This window comes from Tachypleus tridentatus, chromosome 6 (genome assembly GCF_004210375.1).
Source record: "Tachypleus tridentatus isolate NWPU-2018 chromosome 6, ASM421037v1, whole genome shotgun sequence".
Lineage (NCBI taxonomy): Eukaryota > Metazoa > Arthropoda > Merostomata > Xiphosura > Limulidae > Tachypleus > Tachypleus tridentatus.
In genome coordinates this window covers 163623056-163642356 of record NC_134830.1, presented here as the reverse complement: position 1 = coordinate 163642356, position 19301 = coordinate 163623056, and the positions used below count along the sequence as shown (strand labels likewise).

At 35.0% G+C, this 19301-nt stretch overlaps 1 protein-coding gene across 2 annotated transcripts in view; it reads left to right on the top strand.

The window, feature by feature from the left end:
- The first annotated feature begins 7159 nt into the window (after positions 1-7159).
- LOC143254331 (uncharacterized) overlaps positions 7160-19301 on the top strand; it is a 115648-nt gene continuing 103506 nt past the window's right edge. The window contains exons 1-3 of one of the 2 annotated variants that reach the window (XM_076509327.1): positions 7160-7334; positions 16327-16358; positions 18403-18498. The gene's annotated coding sequence lies outside the window, so the exon portion shown is untranslated. The remainder of the gene's footprint in view (positions 7335-16326; positions 16359-18402; positions 18499-19301) is intronic. The other variant, XM_076509336.1, reaches the window with a different exon arrangement.

The following is a 19301-nucleotide window of genomic DNA, read 5'->3' as shown; positions in this document are numbered from 1 at the left end:
AATACCTATGGTACAGGCATATCGCCCCTCGCTAGTACAGCGGTATGTCTTCGGATTTACAACGCTCAAATCAGGGGTTCGATTCCCCTCGGTGTGCTCAGCAGATAGCCCGATGTGGCTTTGCTGAAAGATAACACATCTGAACACACAGGCATAACCGTTTCTGGGGACGATGGTATTGCAATCAGGTTCTTGTGTGTGTCTGTGTTTCCGTACACGTATCTCAAAAACGAATAAAACAGTGCAAATGAACATTTTACACGAGATGGGTAGTCAGTATGGGTCAGTCCTTCTCAAATCTGGTCCAGATTCTGGATCACTTGAAGCGTTTTTCATAATGGGGAGATGGGTAGTCAGTATGGGTCAGTCCTTCTCAAATCTGGTCCAGATTCTGGATCACTTGAAGCGTTTTTCATAATGGGGAGATCGGTCGTATTCGCATTTTTGAAAAGTGAGATCAGTCTTGTACCAAATTTCATAGGCACATTATAGTTGAGACTCCTCAACACACTATAAAAAAAAAAAAAAATGATCCGGACCATTCAACATCTGAGAAGGATATTTCTGATTTTTCGAAGTTGAAATTTCGCGTTATTCATCATAAATGCATCCATTCTCGAAAATAAGTAGTGGGGTAAGGGGTATGCAATTGGTCTGATTGCTCTTGCTTTGAATTGCAAACCAGAGAGGTGAAGATTCAGTAGGACTCGTCGCCCGGAATAGTTACTCTTAACTAAATAATGCGATTGACTGTTACTTTCACAACGCATTCACAGTTGAAAGTACAAAGCATGTTTGATACCACCACTCTTCAACTTAAGACAACTGGATCCACAGTTCGATAAACTAACAACTACGGCTTGGATTGTATCTTTCTGCTGGAAGTTGTGAGGCTTAACTCCCTTTTTCCTATCTTCTTAGAGTTAATATGTTCCTAAGAAGCAAGCATGAATAATGTGATAAACATTGATTTAGAGGTATTATACCAATTATTTATTAACAAGCAAGAACAGCGTTTTGAAAACATAAAACATGTAATATTCAATCAGACACAACCTTTTGACAAAAAGTAAAAAGGCAAATGTTTTTTATATTCATTTTTCTTAGCATATTATACAATCTGTTTTAAAAGTGATACATTGTTTGATTGTTTTTGAATTTCACGTAAAGTTACATGAGGGATTAATGCACTAACCATACCCTAATTTAGCAGTGTAAGACTTGAGGGAAGGAAGTTAGTCATCACCACCCACCGCCAACTCTTGGTCTATTCTTTTACCAACGAATAGTGAAATTGACCGTAACATTATAACGCCCCCACGCTGGGCCATGCCGGGCCGTAGAAAGTAGTTTTGAATAACATTTTATTTTATATTATGATTATATCATTTTAGTATTATTGGCTTTAACTGGCACAAAATATTTTTTTTATTTAACACACAAAATTCTAATAAACAAGTTTAATACGACTTAAAAGTAAAAACACCTCTGGCCCGGCATGGTCAGGTGCTTAAGGCACTCGACTCGTAAACCGAGGGTCGTAGGTATGAATCCTTGTCACACCAAACATGCTCGCCCTTTCAGCCGTGAGAGGCGTTATAATGTGACGGTCAATCCCACTATTCGTTGGTAAAAGAGTAGCCCAAGAGTTGGCGGTGGATGGTGTTGACTAGCAGCCTTTTCTCTAGTCTTACACTGCTAAATTTGGAACGGCTAGCGCAGATAGCCCTCAAGTAGCTTTGCGCGAAATTCAAAACAAAACAAAACCCTATGAACACAATAAAGAAATTGAATAGTCCACAGGAAATGCCAGTTTTGTTAGGATATTGCTTTAAATTAATGTAATATGTTTGCATAAGATATATAGATCTTGAATATTTCACGTTAACGTAGGATTAAAAATCGCCGATTTAGAACCGTATAGATTTTACATTAAGGGAAATTAATATACGGATAATCATATAAATAAATAATAACGAACGCTACACAAATATTCAAATTTTAACGACCCTGACGAAACATAAAAGATTATGTTTATATGTTGAAACGACTGATTTGTTTTTAGTTGATTCTTGAATATCGAAACGAATTCACAAACGGAAACTTGACCACGATGAATCTGTAGAAAATCATGAAGATTATATCTGGAATTTTGTACTTGGGGTCAAAATAATGTCTGTTATGATACCTACTTTTGTAACCATAGGTAGGAAGATTCGTACGTCAGTGGTGTCTCCCAGAGGGCCAGCACTAATTGTACGGACTTACAATGCTAAAATCCGAGGCTCGATTACCCGTGGTATTCTATTGTGTAGCTTTGCACTAAGAAAATAACAACGACATCGGTGGATAACCGATTCAACTTAATTATATCACACTTTCTCTTGTTTTTTATTGACAAAAGATTCTTACCAACTGGTACGAATTAAATAAAATCATAACCACAGAGTCAATAATATCAAAGTATCTGTTTATCCACAATAATTAATATGACTTAATACTCTCTTATGAATCCATTATGAACCATCAGCCATCTAGTGCCACTCTGTAAAACACGTGATATTCTCCCATCGAAGTACCTCGCATTGGACAGCATCCTTTGATATTCACGCCTCCCCTGATGACGCACTCCCCTCTGGGTGCTATATAGTCCATTTAGTACTAACGAACATCATCTATATCCCATGCTTAAAAATATACATCATTTTCAATGTTCATATCTGGTTAAAATACATTTCTTATGACCTAGAAATAAGTTTTTATATGGTAAGGTTATTATGGTTATTTAATAGTTACAAGTAACTTATTTTTACACAGAAACATTTGCATTGTTAGCTTAGAGTATGGCTTTACACCAAGTTTATTGTTGTTTTTAGCTGATTGAATCTCGGGAAATATTATTAGAATTATGGGCGAAAATATCGATAAAAGCAGTATCAAACTGACGATTCAATGCAAATCTAACTACTGTAAATTTTAAGAATTGTAGCCGCTTTTTATTGGCTATAAGTTTATGGGTAATATTCACCTCATTTCAAATTATAGTTATTATTTTGCACATTTTTTTTATCTGTATACAAATAGGAGGTTATAAGCTCTCAGCCCAGCCGCTGAGTCGTTAGGGACCAAGCCATCAGTGTTCTCCAAAGAAGATGAAAAACTCGTACAGCATAGCCTTAGAACCCAATAAATTTAATTTATGATGAAACCAGTTAGATGTGTGCTAGATGAAAGATGAAACGAGAAACACTATGTTTATACAATTCTGGCTTGAGATCCGATATTGACAAATTAGAATGAATCATGAAAAATTACACGCACTCTTGAATGATTTTTATTCCAAACTAATAATAATTTCGATCATAACAGGCTGTGTACTTAGAGCAAAACAAAAATATTAGGCCTATTGGATTTTTACAGTAGAGGGTTCAGTACAACAATATGTTTCGAAATCATATTCTAAGCAAATCAGAAGCAATGTCTTCATCTGTAGATGAAGGCTATACATAGTTAAGAAAGACAACATTCCAACCTAAAAGACAAATGAACCTGGATATACCCTTAAAAGTTTTATTATGATAATGAGAAAATATATGAAGCTTATAAAGGCTTTCAAACGTTTAGAGATTCAAGCCACGTCTCAAAAACAACTACTTTTACGATAAAATGTCCTATTAAATTGCTATCAGAGCAATATCATTTGACTACATATTTTACAATACCCACCACCGCCGCCATTGTAGATTTACTGAACATTTGTGGCTTTGTTCTATTCAAATGTTATCTTAGAAGCTGAGATCCATACACATCAGATGATTTATGAAAGTACTTTAATTTAAAACTAATTTTGATTTTTATAGAAACTCGTTCGGTGGAAATTGCAATGCTGGACGTTTAAGTGCGAAATCATGCCCTTCCGTGTGAATAAAACCGACAGTAGAGGGAGTAATTTCAAGAACAGCACGAGAACATCATTCTCAAATCGTTCGATTATTCTGTATTGTTCTGGGTCGTTTCCCTATACTATAATGTGCTATTTCGCGTGGGAAAGATTGCTGTAGTGCAAGCAAAAAGCTGTTACATGTTTCTTTCACGATGTTTCTGGTGTATCAACTTCATCCGTTTTCCTTTTTTCCAATGCTACTGTAATGAGGAATATTCGTATCTTGGAAATTCAAAATCTATTACTTGAACGTTTCTTTATGATCTAAGTGTGTGAATATTTTGTATTAGAATGAGCTATTACATACCATTCTTAAAAGTAAACAGTTTGTAATGGCATTACACTATCTAGGTTAGTCCAAGCAAAGCAAAAAGTAGTTTTAATACACGCCATTACACATCACAAGTTTAACTTGGCTGTTGTTATCACGCGGCTTGTCAAATTGCTTATTCCATATTCTTTCAACGTGACGTACTCGACTCTCTGAAGACCATACTGTTTAATGGAATACAACGATATTTTATACTAGCACGTCAATTGATACGTTAAGGTTATATATTTCCCCTTATTGCTTTTTTTGGAATGGTTAGCAGTAATGTAGGTAGAGCAAAGCTCCAGAGGATAATAACAGTGTAAGACCTCGTATATAACATTGGGTTCTCTTAGTCCTCTAGTTTAGTATTTCTCGAGCTAAAACCTTTAATCTGTTATGAAGTTTAAGTTTTTTGTTTAACTACTGAAACTTTCTCCAAAATTTAACTACCAAAATTAATAAATAGTTCTTCAGAACTCTCTCAGGAAGTTTATTCAAGAGTTTTTTGTTTTTTTTAATTTTTTGATAGGGTAACAACCAAGTAAAGGCCTGTCTTTCGTCTTGTAAACTTGTTAAGTTTGGTAGAGTTTCGAGTGCCGAATAATAACTATTTCTGCTGTATTATTATATATCTCACTCAGTCAATAATCAAGATAACCTGTTTAACTGCAGAATTTATTTGTGTATCAAACGTCTCTTTTTTGGTGGTTCTACCAAACATGTTAAAGAAAACAACTTATCTATACAGTCACCTCATCACTTTTCCATTTGCTAAGTGTTTTTCTCGATTAATGTGATAATAATGTAATTTAAAGAGTAAAATGGAGACGGTTACTGCCTGAAGATCCTGGGTTTATCATCCAAGTACGAGTCATGTCTCATCATCATAATTTTTAAATAAGTCAATTAAAAATCCATTACATAGCAATCCTCTGAATATATAACAAGCATAGGATTAAAAACCATTACAGATTTCAATAGAGTGGGACAACTGTTGTTGAAAATCCACGGTTTTTAAAGTTAAAATGTAAAAATCAGTCAAATTGGAGCATTTACTCCGATTCTATTCTATTCTATTTAATAGTTATTCAAATAACGCAAAGTACACGCCAGTGCCTCTCACTTTGTTTAACCTAAACGGCGCATTTGGCCCATAAATGTCGACAGTAACATCACTAGATGTTATTTTCCCTTTCACTATTATCAGCAGATTTTACTAACAAGCTCGCAGATAACTTTTGTACTTTGAGGTGAAACGCCAAAAAAGGTTCGTAGCTAGTTAGCGATTCTATAACCTAGCCAACTGATTAAGAACTTTAACTTTCACATGTTAGTTAAATTTATTGTCTTATTATGTTTTTATTGACTGACTCTAGCTCTGTAATATTCTGTAAGAGATGCCTTTTCTATTACGCTTTCAGTTTCTGATTTTATTATGTAGATTTAATTTGTTCTATGTCCTTACCCAAAGCAAACGTTTTACCTGTTTATAATCAAGCGCAAGGCTACACAGTTGGATATTTGTGATTTGTGTCTACCCGATTTTGAGTGTTATAAGTTCATATACTTACCACCGTGCCACTAGAGAGAAAACAAAAGTGACAAAATCTTACACTTTCCAATACATCCGATTTTAGTTTTTGTTTTGTTTTTTTAATTTCTCGCAAAGCTACACTAGGGCTATTTACGCTAGTTACCATCATCCAACGTCAATTCTTGAGATGTTCTTTTACGAACTAACAATGAGATTGACCGTCACATTATAAACCTCTATGGCTGAAAAGGCGAACGTTGTTGGTGGGACGGGGATTCGCATTCGCAGTCCTCAGATTGCGAGTCGAGCGCCCTAACCACCTGGGGTTATTCATTCTTCTTCATAATAAATAAATTTCTTGGACATCAAAAATTCTACTATCTGTAAGGTATTCAAAAAGTAAGTAAAAATAAAACCTAGATTTGTAATTTAAACATTTCCATTGTGTAATTTTGCTTTAAAATTTTACTAAGATATTATTTATTTTAATACATATGTATAATCTCGAATTCACTATACAGAGGGCGTTTACTTCGTTGAATCATGTTGAGGAGATAGGCCTGCTTCTCGATCCGTCTACGTTGTTCATTGTCTTACAGTTTTATAGCGAATGTTACGTAACTAGACACTAGAATTTGACAGTTATAGAGTTGAGAGAGTAAACGTTCTTATGAAATATCGTACGGACTTTATTTCTAGGCCTACAATACAAAAACCACTTATTTCGAACCCAACATTAGCATCTTCAGAACTCACCGCAATCTTATTATTTGTGCTAAAAATATTTTATTTGATAGAAGCACGCCACCCTGTGATTAGCGGTAAACTCGAGGGACTATAATGGTCACAGTAACAGATAGCCATTATTTATCTTTGTGCTTAAAATTTGAAAGCGTACATTTGTTTGAAAAATAAATTGAATTAAACTGGTTACAGCAGCAATAATCGTGGGAACACTTGAAGAATTGAAATATATATATATATTTCGCGACTGCTTTTTATGGAATGGAAACGATTAGGGGCCATTAACGTGGGTGGTTGCCTTGGCGGGAAATCTTCTTCTATTTACTCTTGGACTACATAGCGAGCGGCTACGTGTATAAAACGTAATTAATTCTATTAACATGCGGTACAAAACGTGAGGCGCACTGAGAGAATATGACGTTGCAGTCAATACCCGTATCCATTTTCATGACGTAATATTCGATTGTTGTTTGTTTTTTTTTGTTTGAGCGCTTTTAGTTTCGTCTTTCCTTGCTTTCTCTTTGTGGGTTGATCTAAAAAAAGCTGCTTCAATACTCAAGTTATATGAAATAAGAATTATGTTACAAACAAAAACTACAAGTCGAGAAAGGTTTCTTTTAATATGCAGCGATCCTTAATTGCTTCGATTCCAAATAATGCGGGAGAACAGATGAATAATTGAACGGCGCTTGCGCAATGTTGCACGCGGATGAACGCGTGAATCGTAACGTGTGGCATGGCAGACTGTTTCTTCCACGTTCAGTTTTAAAGTAGATAGGAGGAGCAAGAAGACAAGTACGGTAAGTCAGTTTAATTTAAAGGTTTTTGTGTTTGTTTTTTAGTGTCATGAACCATGATAGTGACTCATAATAGGAATCGCAAAGAATTACACAAACTCTTACAGAACGTTCGGCCAAACATATCTCAAACACTAACAATTTAGTTCAAGCAATACTTTAAAACGTGTATTATTTTAAAATGGTAGCACATAAAAATGCATGTTAGGCTTATAAGAAGGATAAAATGCGTCAAAACGGCCCGTTTGCAATTCTCTTACTTAATATTCTCTTGTCAGTCTAAACAAACTTACCTTGGTATATTACACCAATACTTTTTTACAATACTGAATAAAGTGCTGTGGAGGTCGTCGGGGTATTTCAAAATCGGTTTGTTTTTCTGTATGATACATACACCCTTGTGCAAATTAATTGAAACGAATGATCACTTTACAATATTTTCAGCATGGCGGCTGGTGTAGGCTCGCTGGACTCGCTTTAATAATCATTTTTTTCACACAGACAGCATCATTAGTTGTGTTTAGCAGTACGGTCGATCTATTTTTGGGATATATGACGAAATTTTGAGGAATATCACGTCATTCGAAATTGCGTTAGAAGGGCAAAGAGACCAGTCAAAAAACAAGTTCTTACCAACTGCATGAAGAAAACACGGTATCAATGAGGTCTGAAATACAAGAACTGGACGCAAGAACAATGGAGGAAGGTGTTATTCAGTGACGAGACTCATTTCTTCGTACAGGGTCAAAGAAGTCTGCATGTTCACAGATCTCCAGGTAAGATACTTCGAGAATCTCACATCAATCAGTTCGTAAAACATCCCTTGAAGAAGATGTTTTGGGGATTTTTCAGCTACTATGGCGTCGAAGGCTTACATATCGTAGAAGGTATGATGCGAGGACCACAGTACATTGAAGTTTTGCAGAGAAGAGTCATTCCAGAACCGAAAGAGAGATTTCCAGATGGATCTGGCATTTTTCAGCAAGATTTGGCTCCGTGCCACACATCGAAACTTGTGAAGAATTTTGTGACTACAACGCGAATAAAGGTGCTGGACTGGCCTGGAAACTCTCCCGACTTAAATTCTATTGAAAATCTTTGGGTGATTTATAAAGAAAGACTTCGGGGAAAAGACTGTACTACGAAAGATAAGTTAATTGAGGCAATTATTGAGGTGTGGTACCGCGATCCAAAAATTAGTAAAGATTGCAGTCAACTCGTGGACTCGATGCCAAAGCGGATTAATGATCTTCTGAAAAATAAAGGTGGTCATATCATGTATTAATTTGTGAGTAATTTTTGGATTCTCAGAAATAAAACGCAAAAAATTGAAAAAATCGTAATTTTCCGTCTTGTTTCAATTAATTTGTACAAGGGTGTAAGCTAAAATAATTCATAATTTTAGTGTTAACGATATTATCGTTGCCCCTTGAAGTTCGCTTTGTCACGTATATTTGATGTTCCTTTAAAAAACCGGAATACAGGGTGAAACGAATTACCAGCAAATAATAGAGCACATTAGAGCACTGTAAAATGTAGTACTTAATGCTTTATCCACTGTACAATCGGTGTATTTAGGGATCCAACCTCTACATATATGAAGTGAAGTAATTGAAAAATCAGTACACACATTATTAAATTTTATTATAGTGTTCGACGAATATTTACTGTAAAAGACACAAAGTTATATTTAAAGCGATGTTTCGGATGCGTAAGTTTTATATAAAAAGGCTGCTTTGCCACTACTAAAATTTTATACTCGCTCAGTGGGAGATGTGTCTAAGTATAGGAAAATATTTGTTCATTACCATGCATTATATGTAGAGAGATAAAATTTAGTTACATAGAAGCTATAAATACATATTATATTCTCAAACAAATCTCCATGACAATCTCCAGCTGTAACTTAACGTTTTACATCTCGAACTAATGCGATCAAGTAGTCAATAGCTACAGTAAATCATCATGAGCCGTATCAGCTAGCTTTGTTTATTAGCATTATAATATATAAAGTTAGCTTTATCTATAGCCGACTATGAAAAAAGCCAGCAAACAAGATAAATAGAGAAGTAGCAGCTTAAAACCTGCAAAGGTGATAAAAAATAAGGAAACAAAATTGGAGATAGTGTAGACATTATTTACTCAAACTACAAATCCCAATTTTGACTCCAACAAACGTAATTCTAGGTTACAGCATGGAGTCAAAATGGGAAGTTGTAGTTTTAGTAAATAATGTCTACATTATTTCCAGCCATGTTTACTCACTTTCCAGACATGTTTACTCACTTTTATACAATCTCTATTTGCAAGTTTTTAAATTCCCATTTTTTTCTTTATCTCATACTTTAAAACATAATCAAGTGATCATACTAGAAATATATCTTTTCAATGTTAGGAGCAACAGCTGTGCAGAGGGGTGAGTAGTATTTGTAATGTTTGAAAAATGAGAAGTTCCAGTTTTGATCCAGTTTTTTTGTCCGGATAATAAATAGTAAAGTATTAAGTTGCTTCATTTTCTTTCTACATCAGTGGGAGTTGATATGTACAGTTTGCCATTATAAATGGCGCCTTTTCGTTTTTAAAATCATCTGATTTTAGCAGTGTTCCTCTCTGCTACATTTTCCTAACCTTACCTTCTAATGGGCAGCCGACCCACCATGGCCAGGTGGTTAAGGCACTCGACTCCTAATCTGAGGGTCACGGGTTCGAATCCCCGTCACACCAAACATGCTCGCCCTTTCAGCTGGGGGGGGCTTTGTAATATTACGGTCAATCCAACTATTTGTTGATAAAATAGTAGCCAAAGAGTTGGCGGTGGGTGGTGATGACTAGCTGCTTTCCCTCTAGTCTTACGCTACTAAATTAGAAACGGCTAGCGCAGATAGCCCTCGAGTAGCTTTGCGCGAAATTCGAAAAACAAACAAACACAGGCAGCCGCGTGAATTGAGATTTAAAGACCTTCCCAGCGATGAAAAACAAAAAAAAAATTTATTTTCTTTTCTTCTTTGTGTGTACAGAGGTTTAAGAACTCTTAGGTACATTTGTATTTTATCTAGCATTATTTTTGACAAGATGAGCTTTTATTAAATTTGTTTTGTCCATGGTTTCAAAATGCAGTGAAATAAACGTCAGTGTGTTTAGTAAATAGTTAAATGCTTATTGTACTATAAGTTGTATTGTAAACTGTTTCAGGGCTGCTTGAGTCACCCTGTGACACTTTTAACTCTCGAAATCTGGAAATCCTATTTGTTACATTCTTGCGAATTACAGTTTTACAAGTGTTATGTAGTAACAGTAAAGTGTTAAAGACAAGTGTATGAGATTAACAAGGGCTAACTGCGCTAACAATCCCTAACTTTGAACTGATAGACTAGAGAAGAGCATTAATTGACAGCTCTTGTTCGTCTTTGATCAAATAATGGGTTTTACTGCCACTTTTATAACGTATCTACAACTTCATCGTGCGATTTTGTGGTAAAGTATGCTGCGAACCAGGAATTCCAATTAAACCAATAGGCCTAATAAGAAACACGGCATATTACAAATGATTCTTTCTATGTCCCTCACAGTTAGTCTATTAGGGTTTGTCTTCTAGTCCAAGTGGCACAACGGCATGTCTGTGGACCTAAAATGCTAGAAACGTGGCTTCGTTGCCCGTGGTAGGTTCCTATAGTTTTTTTTTTTTTTATTATGCTCCCTGTCTTCTGATTGGCCAACTGTAAATAAACGCGTATTGCGAATGAGAAAATAGTTTGGATTCTTTCAGATCAGATCCGCCATGATCTATGAAAAGCCCAACTCATCTTACTGAGCAAGTTAACACTTGTCACGGAAGTCCTGCTCTTGTTTCGCCGATGGTGCTTATTTTGATTTTTTTCATTCTATATCTACATTATAACATCACAAGTTACAACTTCTACAGATAGTAAGGTTTATTTTTGAAACCGTAACGACGCTCCAGTGACTGGTGCGATCATTCTCGAGTTTACTTAAAAATACTCATTTATTACATAATCTCTAAGATCTCTGCCGCCATTGTGATCGCACGTGCACTACAGTTTTCACTGCTTTAAGAAATATTTGTTTTTGCCTTGAAGAAATCTAGACGCATCTTTCTGTGTATTATAATCTCTTGGTTTGTGGAGATCGAGTTAGCGAGCAAAGGTGTAACACAGAATTACACACGTGGGCTACACATACATGGCTTTTAACATTGTAAAAGTATATGTTTGCTTGTTATTGAGCACAAAGCTTCAAAATGGGTTATCTGTACTCTGCCGATCACGTGTATCGAAACCATGTTTTTAGCGGTGTGTGTCCGCAGACATATCGCTGTGCCACTGGGGGGGGGCAAATTATATATTACTGGAACTCACGCCTTATGCAGATAAGCCACTTTAAACTCTATTAATTCAATTCTGAATGAAACGTATTATTATGACCCAACTACAGCAGTAAATAATTTTTAGGCCCCCGGGAGTTCAGCACTACGTCTGCAGATTTATATGATCAAAAACTGGATTTCGATACCTAGGATGGGTAGAGCACAGATAGCCCATTGTGTTTGTTTCGTACTCAACCACAAATAATAATAGTAATTTTGAGATTTTGAAAATTTCGGGGTGACATTTTGGTCACGAACAACAAGAAAATGACGAAAATGGAAAGTGAACAAAAAAATATGAAAGAAAAGAAAATGACCAATGAGGGAAATATAAAATTTTGACTATTGTGTTTTATTACTGAAGCCAAGGAAAACTGACAAGTTGTAAGTGACAATTGTTAAAACATTGTGGAAGATTTCATTATTTATTTCGAATTTGATAACATTTAATTTTATGCTGGCATGTTTATACTATTGGCGTATTAAGATCGACTTAGATATTTCATGTTTTTTGAAAGAGATCGAATTTTTATTATAGCAATATAATATATATTTTGCAATGGCTTTATAATTCCACTGAAAATCCTATCGCTAACATGATGAATAAAACTAAAATAATAACTTATTTTAAGCACATATTATATTACAGTTTTCGTGGTATTACAGAATTTTTCTGTTGTAGTCAATGGATAGTACATTTATATATGAAACGACTTGAAGTTTTAGTGAAAACAGTGCAAATCTTAAAGTGCTTTACCAAACGATATTAATTCATTAGTGTTTATTACAAATGGTTTGGTAGCTGATGCTGTACCACCGTGAAATATATATGTATATACTCAAGACAGTGTAGATTGTAATATATTTTCGATAATTTGGACTTATTTCCTATTGTTTTAATTGGGTCGTATTTTAGAATGGAAACCCTCTGACGGAAGAGACCTAAGTTGTATTAAACGACCTTTCTATTAACAGAGTTTCTGTTTTTGACAATTGTTCCATTGTTATTCAACAAATAGTGTAAGTAGAACAGTATATTTTGTGTAACTCAACAATGTATATTTAGATTTCTAGGTATAATAAGCCAGTTGCTTCATTACCTCATTTGGTGGACTGTTATTACGTCACGAGTATTATGATGGCACAGTTTGAAGCACAAGGTTAGATGACAAGGAATGAGGCATTTTCATGAAAACGTAATTATTCTCATGTTTTCTTATGATTTCAAACCTACTCTTGTGTTTCGTTTGCGTGACTGACGTCATAAAAGTTGATCGCATAGTCCGTACTCGAATGATAGTATTAAAAATTAAAATTAGCCCCCCCCCAGTGGTATAGTAGTGTGTCTGCGCACTTACACGCTAACAACCGGGTTTCGATACCCGTGGTGGACAGAGCACAGATAGCCCATTGTGTGGATTTGTGCTTAATTCAAAACAAACTGGTATAAAATTATTATTCGTGGTGAGAGATATTTAGAAATAGGAACATCTCAAACAGTGCTAACAATTGAGATAATTCACCGACAATGAATCTTTATAAGTCTCTAACTTCAAAGCGTATAATGTCAAAGTTGTTTAGGCTAGAAATGTTAAGAACTTTATGATACCGACAGAAATTTGCCAATACTTACTGACATTTCACTTTTGATCTTTTTTTTTTTAGAAATAATTTGTACTATTAATTTGGTTTCTGTTATTTGTTGTGAATTTTGGAGTATTCACTAAAAAGAAAAAGATAAGTCAATTGACGAAAAAAAGATTATTTAATGTTTTTTTAAGTTACAGATTTACTGGAACCGAAATCTATCGATAGGCCTAATTTCACAAGTAAACTAGATTTAACAGAAATTCCACTCAGTTACTAATTTTGCATCTCACACTTGCAACACATATATAATTAACAAACAAATCCATTCATCCATTACTTATTAATTAATTCGCTATTTTAGCGACTACCTAACTGACTTCATTATGACTTACGTTTTACATCTGACTCAAATTTGATAGCTGCTAATAAGATACTTTATCTGATATAAGATATTAACTAACTGACACTTAGAATCTTAAATTGTTTAAAATCAAAATATCAAAACAGTCGACATAAGATTAGTTAGTTAGTTATCACCATTAGATTCCATCTAGGAACATAGGGCCGCAATCGCTTGCGGATTCTTCAACAAGTATTTAAGTGAGTAGGTTGTCAGCCCACTGCACCGAGCCGTCCCTAATTTAGCAGTGTAAGACCAGAGGAAAGGCAGCTAGTCATCACCACCCACCGCCGACTCTTGGGCTACTCTTTTACCAACGAATAGTGGGATTGACCGTCACATTATAACGCCCCCACGGCTGGGAGGGCGAGCATGTTTGGCGCAACGCGGGCGCGAACCCTCGACCCTCGGATTACGAGTCGCACGCCTTACGCGCTTGGCCATGCCAGGCCCCGACAGAAGATTAGCACGAAAAATTAGTAGGTACTGTTGTGTCACATTTCTAACTTGGAACTTTTTCTTATTATTGCAATAAATACTCGTATTATTCTGACGTCTTCATTTTGTGTCTACGGAATAAGTATTACTACACTGTGAATGGCTTTTTCGCAAAAGAGTAAACCGCATAACTTAAATTGACAAGTTTCTGTAATATAAGATATAATACTGGCAAAGCTGAAGATTATTTTAATAAGACGTAATACTAACAGAGCTGAGGATTATTTTAATAAGACGTAATACTAACAGAGCTGAAGATTATTTTACTAAGATGTAATACTAACAAGGCTGAAGATTATTTTAATAAGACGTAATACTAACAGAGCTGAAGATTATTTTAATAAGACATAATACTAACAAGGCTGAAGGTTATTTTAATAAGATGTAATACTAGCAAGGCTGAAGGTAATTTTAATAAGATGTAATACCAGCAAACCTGAGGATAATTTTAATAAAATGTAACACAAGCAAGGTTGACGATAATTTTATCATATCATTATGATTGGCCTAATTGTTGATGTCGTGAACGAAAGCATAACAAGCATTTCAACTCGTGTGACTGATTGGTCAAGGGATTCGTAAATAGCGGTGTACAACAAATAAGTTGCTCCCTCTACAAGGCTCAATGGTAATTCTATGAACTTATTAAAAATCGGACTTCGATACCCTTCTGGAAATCAGAAAAGTAAAGAATGCGTAATTTAAAGTAATACGTTATTACTATATACGTACATTAACGGAATTGTACTTCGTCAGTTAGGCACAACAAAATAGTATGTGCAAACAATAATGAATAAACTGTGCCAGAATAGTAGTCAAAAGTGGATAAAATGGTGGTTAAAGGACCACGTTAATGATAACAACTCGTGATAGCGTAAGCCTTATCTATATATCATCAAATCATGTAAAAAAAACTAACTAAACAAAATAAGTACATGATGGGTTTTATTTATAATTTACTCAGTTTTGACATAAGTGTTTGTTTATATTGATATTTTATAAGAATTACTGTTTTATTTTAACAGATATGGTTTATTACTACTAATTTCTAGTAATATCTACAAAATTACACCGTGTTTTGAGAAACGAAATGTAGATTGGTTAAGTACAACCAAATAAAATGAACGGGATTTCTTTATCTTATAGATTTGCGTTGCAATAAGCTTACAACTGCTCTAGTGAAATTAGAATTTAGAGGGCAGCACTGTAGGAGCAATCGATAGTTTGTTAGGAAAATCTGATGAAAACATGAAGGCGGCAGTTTGCTGTTATTTCTCATTGTTGACGTGCCATTTTTGTTGTTTACCACATTATCGATTTTTTTTGGCCAGGTGGTTAAGGCACTCGACTCCTAATCTGAGGATCGCGGGTTCGAATCTCTGTCCCACCAAACATACTTTTCCTTTCAGCCGTTCAATCCCACTGTGGGTTGGTAAAAGAGTATCCCAAGAGCTGAGTGTGTGGTGATGATAACTCGCTTCCTTCCCTCTAGTCTTACAGCGCAAAATTAGGGACGGCTAGCGCAGATAACTCTCGTGTAGCTTTGCGCGGAATTCAAAACTTCATAAAATACTTAACGACAAGCCCCCACTAGTACAGCGGTATGTCTCCGGATTTACAACGCTAAAACCAGGGGTTCGATTCCCCTCGGTGGGCGGAGCAGATAGCCCTTTGTGGCTTTGCTCTACGAAAAACACACACACACTTAACGACAAAAACCTCGACTTCCAGAAAATCCACTGTCTCCCTCTACGGGGGAGAACTTTCGTTTTGACTTGGGTTTGTATAAATGAATCCCCGGCTTAAATATCCTGGGTAAGATCATGGAATAAGCTGCTTTGTATTTTATTTTTCAAGAGAACCGTTGCTCATTTCGTACAAATTCGCGTGATAATAATTTCCAAACAAATTAATCGCACATTGATACCAGTTTTATATTTGACACCAGTTACCATGGTAATTGGCATGTCTCTAATACCTAAATATGATTTTACGCATATTTCTAAGTATGCAACACTTTCTTTATTATCCTTACTATTTGGAAACATTGCTACATTTTCATACAAATCAAATTATAATTTATTACTACACTTCACTAATTTGTATCTTTTCTTTTCTCAAAGGTCCCAATATTTGAATAAATCGTTAATTCAAGGTAAGAACTTTATTATATGATATTTTGGTATCATTTGCATATTATTTATTATATATTTTTTTGCATACTTTTATTCGTTTTGTGTAAAAAAAAATATATCGTTCAGTGACTTAATTTATGATTAGTTATTTGCTCTATTCAAAACTTTTCCACTATAAATCCGTCATTAGTCTTAGCTACCAGATAATGTCTTTGTCTTTCATCAGATATTCGGAATTTTCCTTTGGTCAGTTCTCTAGAACTTAATAAAAACATAACGACACGGGAATAAATGTAAGGTCTGACGTCGGCTGATGACAAGGGTTTCTGAATTACAACCTGAGGTTCGAATCCTCGTCACGGAACATGGTCTCTCTTTCAGCTGTGGGAGCGTTACGATGTGATGTCCAATCCCACTCTTTGTTAGCAAAAAATGAGCAGTTCCCGTGTAAGTGATGTTAACTAATTACTTTCCCTCTATTCTATCACTGTTAAAGTAGTAACGGCTACCACAGATGGACCTCTTGTAGCTTTGAGTGAAATTTAGACTAAAAACGTGTATTACATAGAATGTCTGTGTATTCAGTTCAAGCGAGTAGACATTAAATCGTTTTAGCATTGCAAAAAACAAATATAAAATTGCGTGATTATCCGAAAAGTAGTTAGTAAACGGGTCATGTTTATATTATTTAATATTTGGCCTTGTTCTCACATAAGAAGGCTGGTTAATTAAGAAGAAAAAAAATCACATTATCAAAATTTGAAGGAACGGCTGAATTTTCACTAAGAGTGGTTACGACGTATCTGGTTTGATTTAGAGCGTGAAGTGTCAAAAGTACACTGGAATTTGGTTGCCAAGCCTAGTTTGTTGCAAATATTGGCAGAAGGAAAATATCTAGACGTTATTTCGTGTGGAATAGTTTTGATATTTGTTTTCTTTCTGTACAACTTTACACGTATTACCTATTTTGCCTGTGTTCGGAAATATATCGTGAACTATTTCAACTTATATGATATCTTGTTTAAATATTGGTTATTTAATTTAATATTTTTCAACAAATTTCTTTGACAAATACTCGGTATTTTGTATTACGAACCGAAACGGTACGAAATGATGCATGAGCTAAACGGTAAGGCCAAAAGTTTCCAAGTTTCAAGTGTAGCCATGGGTAATTTAAGCACTCGCCGTCTATTTGGCTACACTTGCCAAATGGTAAGTTGGACTTTGTTTTATTTTGAATTTTTGCGCAAAGCTACACGAGGGCTATCTGTGCTAGCCGTTCCTAATTCAGCAGTGTAAGACTAGAGGGAAGGCAGCTAGTCATCACCACGCCAACTCTTGAGCTACTCTTTAACCAAGAATAGTGGAATTGAACGTCACATTATAACGCCCCTACGGCTGAAATGGGGGATTAAGGTTTGGAGTGTGTTCAACAGCGTATTGAGACTCTAACGTGAGTCCATTCGATTCACAGTCCTAGACCATCCTCGGACTGGATATTCAAAAAGAATAGAAAATCTAAATTTAAATCGAATGTAATTCTGTTAAACAATAACATCTGATATGCTATCATTAAGTTTAAAGAATAAAGATATCTTGAAACGGAAGTGGTTTGCGATCTGAATAGCATTATTTTAAATACTTTGGCCCGCCATAACCAGGTGGTTAAGGCACTCGACTCGTAATTCAAGGGTCGCGGGTTCGAATCTCTTGTCGCACCAAACATGCTCGACCTTTCAGCCGTGGATGCATTATAATGTAACGGTCAATCCCACTATTCGTTGGTAAAAGAGTAGCCCAAGAGTTGGCAGTGGGTGGTGATAACTAGCTGCCTTTCCTCTAGTCTTACACTGCTAAATTAGGGACAGCTAGCGCAAATAGCCCTCGTGTAGCTTTGCCAGAAATTCAAAACAAACAAAACTGAATACTTTTATGATGAAATTGAATCAAAATAAATAATCGTAGAGAAAATAGAAATTATGATAACAATATTTACAGCGGACTTTGTTTTTGAGTATATGTAGTTTACATTGTTTTTGGAGCTAATTAATTAATCGATTACAGTAGAAGAACCGTTTACGGAGAATTTACAACTGTTCGACTACAGAAGGAAAGCAGTGTGGAACTAAGATTATATGTGAAGACATAATAGTGCTTCCTGTAAGTAAGGATAATTTCAGTTTCATCTACATTGAAAAAAATACAAAACTGTTATTTAATGTTATGAAGTTAATAATTTGTCTAATAAGCTTTCAAAGAATTTGTAAAAATCAACTAGGATTTAGAACCTATTATAGAAGTAAATGTATTAAGCGACAAACTAGGTGCTCAGGATTATGTTTTTTAAATGCCCAGTATTTCGTCTTGGTAACTTCGTTGGTGTCACAACAATTTGGTTAGGCTCGAGAGAAGGGTTATGTAACAATAAGCTGTTATAATATGTGGCCTGTGATAGGTCGTCGTGTTGCAGTATTGGGCATTTGAATAAAGAGAATTGAAGCATTTGATCGTTTCATATTTATTATAAAGTACAATACGAGGCTCGTAATTTGTAAACTTTACAGTATGATTTAATAATAATATATAACATTAATTGTTTAAACCTTTCAATAACAATAATAAAATTATTTACATGAACAGCTGAAGAATGGTGACAACAAAGCACTCATGTAAATAAAGAAAATTAGGACATTGTCTAAATTAAAACGTAATTATTGATGTTTTGGACAAACACGGTGAGCCACAACAGAAGGTAACTGGACTGAAAGGAACTTAGCCGCTTTTCTTGACCATGAGCATTTTGAGAAACAGCTAGATAAATATTATTTTTATGAATAAAAAAAATGGTTTACAATATATAATTTACCAAAATACTACATTTTTCTCCTTTTTTCTCCTAGTTTCAAAATTTAAAAATCAATGACGTATACTCACACTTTATTCAAGTTACTAATGCAAGTTAC